The sequence below is a fragment of the Aulonocara sp. 'chitande type north' Nkhata Bay genome, linkage group LG22 (genome assembly GCF_057382095.1).
Source record: "Aulonocara sp. 'chitande type north' Nkhata Bay isolate Kocher_YH1m ecotype deep benthic linkage group LG22, A_spYH_male_GT1.1, whole genome shotgun sequence".
Taxonomy (NCBI): domain Eukaryota; kingdom Metazoa; phylum Chordata; class Actinopteri; order Cichliformes; family Cichlidae; genus Aulonocara; species Aulonocara sp. 'chitande type north' Nkhata Bay.
The window spans coordinates 37,283,653-37,292,631 of NC_141364.1; the positions used below are offsets into that span (position 1 = coordinate 37,283,653).

Here is an 8,979-nt window from a genome sequence, read left to right on the forward strand (position 1 = left end):
TACCCTGGTCCTTCCTGACCTGCATTGGCTTCATATCAAATATAAGTTAATATGAGCATTGAGTTTAAAATTCTGTTGCTTACCTTTAAAATCATAAACAGTACTGCGGCATGTAACCTTAGGAGAGCCGTAAGACCATCAGGACAATGACTTTTAGTGCAGCCTAGATCTCAGCTAAAGCAAAGAGGTAACCATGCTTTTGCCCTGGCATGCCCGAGACTCTGGAACAATCTTCCTTCTGCTATTTGCGTCTTTTATTCCATCCATTCATTTAAATCAGGGTTAAAAACTTAACTGTTTGACTAAGCATTTTCAGTGAGTTGTTGTTCATTCCCTTTATTTTATTCCCATGTTATTTATCTTCTATTGATGTACCAATGTATAAATATGGCCACCTTATATTTACAAATAGTCATTGTGTTTTTTTAAATTATGCTGACATAATTTATTTCTCATTTTATCTGTATTGTTTGTTTAATTATCATTTCTATTTTGTTAGTTTGTACTCTGTTATGTCTGTTATGTTTGAACCTTGTTGTGAAGCACTTTGGTGTACCGTATTGTAAATTTGACATGACAAATGGCATATATCACGGGAAATTCATGTAAATAGAGCTCCTCCAGATATTGGCTTAATTTTTATATAATAGGAAGTAATTGAGTAATGCTGCTTAATTTTTGTAATAATTATTGGTTATTTTGTTTAAAACCAACAACAAACAACCAGTGTTGTAGAAAAGTAGAACCCCTAACCTTTCCCCCTCCTGACCCCTCCTCTTTAGTTTTACACTCCCTTCCTTACAGTGGCAGTGATTGGTTAAATCCTGTTGAGTGATGTTCTCTTCAGGTTGGGTATTTAGAGACTATGGCTTAGATATTTTGTCTTAAACTTTATTGCACGGTCCTAGGTATCGGCTGAATCATCCTGTTTCCCCTTTTCGGCTCTTCTCCTTCTCCACGGCATCCTCCTCCTCTTCTTGGGCTTCTTCTGTACATCCTTTCATGTGTTGTTAATTATTAGTCCTTCCCCCAATGTCTTTATTCCCCACAATCCATAAAAAGGTATAGTTGACACACTCTGCAATGTCACCTTTTTTGATAGTAAAAGACCCATAGCCACAAATCTCCCATAACTCTCTGGAGGGGATTCAGGCTCCAAGAGAAAAGAACTTTATCATTTTGGTTTTCTTATTCATATCAAACAATAATATGTAACCCATGCAATTCGTATTTACAATAAACCATCACACTGTTAGTGTTTCACTCTCTGTTCAAACCAGTTATCATGCAATTCTGTTACGGGGACTCATGGCTATCAGGAGTACATATACCACTTTAATCTTGACTTTTTAGTCTTGGATTTATTTTTTTTTTTTTTGTGACAATTTGCCCTGTAACACAATTATGATCTGTTCCTCCACATATACATTTCTATGCTTTAACAGCAAACAACAGATTTCCAGACCATTTTCTTGGCTGAAACTTTCTTTATTTCACACTATACCTCTAAAACCTTACCTCTATAAGTATATTCTAAGGTTTTATTCAATTTAGCCTCATATAACAGTCGGAGAATACGATGAGGTATCCGGGCTTGGCTCCTGAAAATTACAACAGGAAATCCAGATCTTTCTGCCCTCCCTCCCTCAGACATTGAAGTCTCCACGGATTATTTTAGACCATATTATATATACTTCATATTAACAACATCATAGGAATACAAGATTATTAAGATCCAAACCCATAACAAATATATACAAATAAAGAACCAGAGAAACGTATTTCCCACAAACGTTTCTCAGGCAGGCACATTCAGACCCGTTGGCATATAAGTTTTCAGTCTGTCTATCCAGATCTTCTCCATCCTCCTCCGCTGACCGACCGACCGACCAACCCGGATTAGCCTGCAGGCCCATGATGCTCAGGGCCTCCTCTGTGTGTTCCCTGAAGTGGATGGCCACTGTGGAACACGGCTCACCTGCCCGAACGGCATACAGGTGTTGCTGTAAGCGCCCTCTCAGGCAGGCCCCAGTTTCCCCCACATACATTATCCCACAACACCTACACTGTATTGCATAAACCACATTTTTTACCTCCAAGGAAAATCTTCCAGAGACCGCCCAAGAGGCCCCACTATGCGGATTATTAATCATGTGGCTATATGTCAAAAAGCGCTTGAGTGCATCAGGTGGTTCTCTTTCCCTCCCCCCCCAGTTTGGCCCTAACCAAAAGGTCACCCAAACTAGGATTTTTCCTAAAGGCCTTAATCAAACGTACCTCAAATACACGACCCCGAGTTTTCATGTCACCAAGGTTCTGTTGGACACCGGCAAGAAAAGGTTTGTAACTCTCATGGAACGTACTAACAAAAGGTAAAAGACTATCCCTTTCAACTTCATCCCCGATGGCATTTGGATCGAGAGGAGTGCCCTTATCATCCTCCTCACGGGCGCTCGGAGTGCAGAGGTTCGAGAGTGTATCTCTGTATACTCTCCTCAAAAAGGAACGTGAATAGCCCCTCCTTCTCAAACTTTTAAACAATATGCGCGTTGCATTATTGAAGTCCTCCCTTTTACTGCATATCCTGTGAAACCTTAATATCTGTGATTTTACAGTCCCTCGGAACGTGTGAGGTGGATGGTAACTGGATTTGTATGAACGCATGCGTATCGGTGGGCTTAAAGTATACTCTCGTGTGCAGCCTCTTCTCCTCCTCCCCCTCCTCAAAAAAAACCCGTAGTATCTAAGAAATTAATCTCAATATGGCTATACTCATACTTCAACTTTATTGATGGGTGGTGAGTATTTAATATATGTACAAACTGATGGAAGGTGTCCTCCCCGTGTGCCCACGCGCCCACAATATCATCCAAGAAACGTAAATAAAATACTGGCTGTAAAGGGCACTTGGCCAGCGCCTCTCTCTCCCATTCGCTCATATAAATGTTCGCGTATGAAGGAGCATATCTTTGGCCCATCGCCGTGCCCTCCATCTGTAAATAGACTTTATTTTCAAATTGAAAGTCATTATTAACCAGGCAGATTTCTAGCAGCTTCAGAATCTCCACGTCCGGACGCGCAGCATCCGGATAACGGCGGAAGATATTGCTGACTGCCCTCAGACCCATTTCAGTATTGATGTTCGTATACAAACTATCAATATCTATTGTGAATAAAAATGCATTGATGGGCACTGACAGAGCGAATGATATTTAAAAAATGATATGTATCCTTGAGATAGCTCGGGTGCCTATTAGATAACGGCCCGAGAAACGAATCAATATATTGCGAAACATTATATGTGGCGCTACTACAGTCCGAGACAATCGGCCTCCCGGGTGGAATTTCAAATTTGACAGTCCAAGTATCGGGGCTCTTATGGATTTTAGGCAAGAGGTAAAACAAACGCAGGCGAGGATCATCCGGGCCCAAGAAATAGTCACGTTGCTTAGCGGAAATATGTTTATTATAGTACAATGAATAAATGATCTTCCTGATACTCCGCTGCACTTCAGATTGGATCGAATGTGAAATACATTTATAATACTTTGTATTGCCCAGCTGTCTTTGGGCCTCCAATCTAAACTGTTGTTTATCCATGATGACTATTTTGGACCCTTTATCCGCCGGTTTTATCACAATGTTTTCATTCTCCTTCAGTTCCCTCAGAGCCTGCCGTCCCTCCCTCGAGAGACCGCCCTCCCCACCCACCTGCGGCCGAAATGAATGAAATAACCGGATATCCCTCTTTATTAGATCTCTGAGCGATTCACTCAAGGTTCCCCACTCCGGCTCCCAAACGGATGGCTGAATAAAGGGCTCTCTACAAAAATCATCATTATCAAAGTAGTCCCTCAACTTTAATCGTCTATGATAATAATGCAAATCACGACGGAGTAGCTCTCGGGAGAAACTACGCGGCTTTGGGCTGAAAGTAAGGCCCTTCTCTAATAGACTTAGTTGTGCTGACGATGGAACAAAAAGCCTGGAAAGGTTTAACACGTTGGAGGAAGAGGACCAACTTAAATCTAGCAGAGGAACAGGATTCATCTCCTCAATCCGCTGCTCCACTCGCGGTTCTATCATCCCTCTAAACCCTCACTAAGTCGCAGGCTTTCGCACCAGCTCCCAAAGATTTTTCCAGCAGTCTCCTTCGTCCAGTGAATACCATCTGCTGTAGTGTGAAAATGTTGCTGTGATATACATGGCAAATAATTGTAATGCGTGCTAATGAAATTATTAATCATGGTGAGATTATACTGCTGAGTTTTGGACAATGACTTGGAGAAATGGACGTGAGCTACAAAAATATCCGCATTCGGAAACGCGATTTTCGCACCATTCACCACCCTACGCAATTGCTTGATCGAAGTCTTTTGAGGGTCCTGATCCTTATTATTTAGGCCTATAGATAGCACCACCAGTCCCGTATTGTCACATACCAGTGCTGTCTCCAACAAGTTGAAGAAATGATAGAAATTCGCACCCGGATAGCTCTCCACTTGAATCTGATCGTTATTGAAGGGGGGTATCCTACTTAGATTAGAATCTCCCAAGAAAACTATAGGTTTATTAACCTTAATTCTCCAATCCTGCAGTTTACGACTAACCCGCGCCCGATGGTAGGTTGGCGTATGCCACACCCTCTCCACGCTCTTCGTCTCGGCCCTCGCCCCAATCGACTCTCACCCCTGTGGGCTCGCGTCTGCTGCGATCCTCAGTTTGCTTTTTTGACCCCACGGTTTTAAATTCTTCCACAGAGTCATTGCTCTCATTATCTTCCTCGCTCAGGTGAAAATTGCTTTTAATATTAAAATAGTAGGGATCAGCGCGGTCCAGTGAGTCACTGCTCAAGGCGCCCGCTGGCTCCTGCTGTTGCAGGGCCTCAATCGTCATCTCACCCACTTCCCTAACCCTAACCCTCTGAAGAAGCGACAGCAGTCGCGAAACGTTAGGGATGCCCCTCAGACCAGCGTGAACCAGGGTTGTAACTCCCCCAGAACAAGGTAATTTGGAGTAAAAACAGTTTTTTTAGCCTCACTTTTTTACTGGGAGTAAAACACAATTGGTTCTCCCAATGTGGGCTTAAATTGAATGATTGAACAAGGCAGTGGGTAATTTAAGTCTCCCACTTTTTGGTTTTAAACCTTTTTATTTAAACTAAGCAGGAATAAGCAAAACTAGCCCTCCCAATTCATATTTTACTTTTTTAACTAAGTGGGAGTAAGTTAACATAGCCCTTCTGCTTCAAGAATTATCTTCTGGGGAAAAGGAAAATTAGTTATTGAGCCCTAAACCAGGAAAGTAAGATTTCTTTTAACCCCCTTCTGGATTTTAAGAGGGGAGCTCAAGTGTGTTTTTAAGCCTATATCTTCCTGTGGGAACTACATAAGACTGCAGCCATCCTAAATGAACTCCAACAAAATAGACTATATAAAGGAGTAATATTATGGGGGAAAGGACACGGTTAAAAGAAACCCAAAAAGGTACAGCACACTGTACAGGAACCACGGAGCGGCAGGCGAAGATGAAATGCATTATGGTGAACCGCCCAAGCTGTTACTGGTTATCACGCATACCAGAAGACTGCTTCGGTGTGATCCAGTGGACTCAGGCTACACGTGGAAAGGCAGGTGAGCTCTCCGGTAAGACTCCTTTTGAAATCCAGATGGATGGGGGTTGGAAGAGGGTCGTAAGAGCTGGTCTGAGGGGACAAGCAAGGTGGGGTAGGGGGGAGAGGTTGATGGACATTCCATTTTTGAAAGCTAAGATAGGCACTTAACATGTAACACAGAGTATGAGTATGTTCAGGTATCTTTTTATGGGTTGGGGAGGAAGGAGGGAAGGATAGTGAGGGAGGGATTAGGTGTAGCACACATTTTTTTAGGAAGATAGCTAAGATGAGGTTTTATTGGATGTATTATTTATGAAAGATTTTATTGGTCTTTTAACTTTTTTCCCCTTGTTTTTGTATCTGGCCTGGTTAAACATAGACGCCTCCACCACACGGGAAGATATATGACACAATCAAGGTAAATCACAGTCTAAACAGACAAACTATAGGGGAGATGATGAGAAATGTCCAAATATGAGTAATATCCCATGGTACCACACAGATCCCCTTTATTCTAATAGATTAATAAAGTGATACCTTAATTGAGGCAGCATAGTTGAAACTAACATTGCTGCCATTGAAAGAATTAGTCATGGAAACGTGTGGTTGTATTATTAAAGGAGGATGCTGCCACATTGAGGAGAGGGCTAGATTGACTAAAGGGATGTAATTCGGCTAGTTGGCCTTTAGGACCATTCAGGACGAATCTGCAAGAACTTTCAGGCAAAGTGTCCAGTCTGGAGATGCAGCTGGAACAGGAGAGTCAGGAGAAAGAGACGGCCCTGTCAAATCTAGATGTGGAATAAATCAGGACGAATAAATCTAACCGAAAATTGTCCGTTAATGAATATAGCATCCAGATTGACAGCTTCATCAGAGCGGGTCTTTTAGATCTACACAGGACGGCCTGGCAGACATTGGAGGAGTGATTCTTTTATGGGGAAATATGTTTTAAGTCTTTTATGCAATTCGGTGTAAAGAGGGATGATATAGTTCTGTTTTTATTATTTATTAATAATTTTATCCAATTTTATTGGTTTTTATGTTTTTTATAGAATAAATGTAGCCAGCATTGGAGGCTAAATTTTGACACTGACGGGTGGGCTGATCTTCAAGAGTTCAACTAAAACTAATATAGTGTGAGTGCTGTGGTTACTAACAGCTGCATGGACTCTGATATTTACTAACACACAAATAAAACAAAAAATGTCATAAAAACCTGAATTCTCTGAGGGTGAGATTCCCCTCATGGAGGTGAGGGAGGATCGGCTCACCTGTTGGAGATAAGTCCATTTTAATTCTTTTATGTTTTGTGCTTATATATTAAGCATTGTAGATTTTTTTTCCCTATTGGTTGCATTCACAGAAAATGGGGACTAAAAGCGCTGTATTCCCCTTATATTGTATACATATTAAGATAGCTAAGGCTGACACAGTAGGACGCAGGAGGCAAACAAAGGAGGAACATAAACCACACTGGGACATTGAATGGAGAGTAAGGGTCCAGTCGGCCGCTAGGACCGTGCACCTAAGCTTAAAAAAAGCCAACTAAGCCACAATCCCCTAATACCTAACCCCCTAACCCTAATACCAACAATCCTTTTCTTTAAGCAAATTGGAGCAGCAGACATAAGAGTTGGCGAGCATTATCTTAATGTCATACATTGACTCATTTACACATTCATTCTGGATGTGTAAAGTGCTTTGGGGTCCTTAGGGACTAGTAAAGCCATTTACCATTTATATATACGTTTTGTCTTTTTTGAATGAATGTAATCGCATTACTGATCACTATTGTGAACTAACTACATGTTTGTGTGTAAGTAAAGTCTCTTTGAAGCTCTCATGTTTGCATATTGTTTGAATGTTGTGTAAAATGTAACTAATTAACCTCATACTTTATCATAAATAGAGAATTGTCATGGTCCTGGGTCGGTGACCCAGCGCTTTGAGTTCATGATTATTATTTTCTAGTTTATTCTGATTTTGTATTAGTTCTTGGGATTTGGTTGTCGTGTTTATTTTCCCTACCTGTGTCTCCCTCTGTGCTCTGTACAGGTCCCCGACTTTTGTGTTGTAAAGCAGTCTGTGTGTTTCCTGTTTTACTTTGTAGGTCTGTGTCTCGCTATGCCCATTAGTTCCAGCTGTGTCCCCTCCTGTGTGCCATTTCCTGATTACCTGGTGTGTGTATTTGTGTCTGCCTGTGCTTCTCGGAACAGAGGACGCCATCATCTACCTGCTCAATCGTGTCTACACCCATCTGGACCAGCCGGCGAGCACTGTGAGGGTCATGTTTTTTGACTTTTCCAGTGCTTTCAACACCATCAGGCCGACCCTCCTGGGTGATAAGTTAGCAGCGATGCAGGTGGATGCTTCTCTGGTGTCCTGGATTGTTGATTACCTGACAGGAAGACCACAATATGTACGTCTCCCACAGTGTGTGTCTGACAAGGTGATTAGCAACACAGGGGCACCACAGGGGACTGTCCTCTCCCCCTTCCTCTTCACCCTCTACACCACAGACTTCAGCCACTGCACAGAGACCTCCATCTTCAGAAGTTTTCTGATGACTCTGCGGTGGTTGGATGCATCAGCAGGGATGATGAGACAGAGTACCGGGCTGTGGTCGACTCCTTTGTCACGTGGTGTGAGCAGAATCATCTGCAGCTCAACGTGGCAAAGACCAAGGAACTGATTGTGGACTTCAGGAAGACCAGGAAACACTTGACCCCTGTTTCAATCCAGGGGGTCAGTGTTGACATTGTGGAGGACTATAAATACCTTGGAGTACACATTGACAATAAACTGGACTGGGCTAAAAACACCACAGCACTTTACAGGAAGGGCCAGAGTCGTCTCTATTTTTTGAGGCGACTGAGGTCCTTCAACATCTGCCAGAAAATGCTGAGGATTTTCTATGAGTCTGTGGTGGCCAGTGCGATCCTCTATGCTGTTGCATGCTGGGGGAGCAGGCTGAGGGTCGCAGATGCCAACAGACTTAATAAACTGATCCGTAAGGCCAGCAATGTTGTGGGGATGGAGCTGGACTCCCTCAAGGTGGTGTCGGAGAGGCGGATGCTGTCCAAGATAAAGACAATGTTGGATAACACCTCCCACCCACTCCATGACATGTTGGTCAGTCACAGGAGCTCGTTCAGTGAGAGACTGAGATTACCGAAAAGCACCACTGAACGACACAGGAAATCATTCCTGCCTGTGGCCATCTCCCTGTACAACGCATCCACTTAACACACTGTTTGCTGCTACAACTACACGTTTCTTTTCCAAATATTTATTTATAAGTGACTTATGTATGTATGTATGTATATATATGTATATATTGTACTATTCTTAGTTAGCGTATT

At 42.4% G+C, this 8,979-nt stretch overlaps 1 pseudogene; it reads right to left on the reverse strand.

The window, feature by feature from the left end:
• Positions 1–4,082: 4,082 nt before the first annotated feature.
• Positions 4,083–5,538, reverse strand: LOC147304649 (uncharacterized; annotated as a pseudogene).
• Between the last annotated feature and the right edge of the window lie 3,441 nt (positions 5,539–8,979).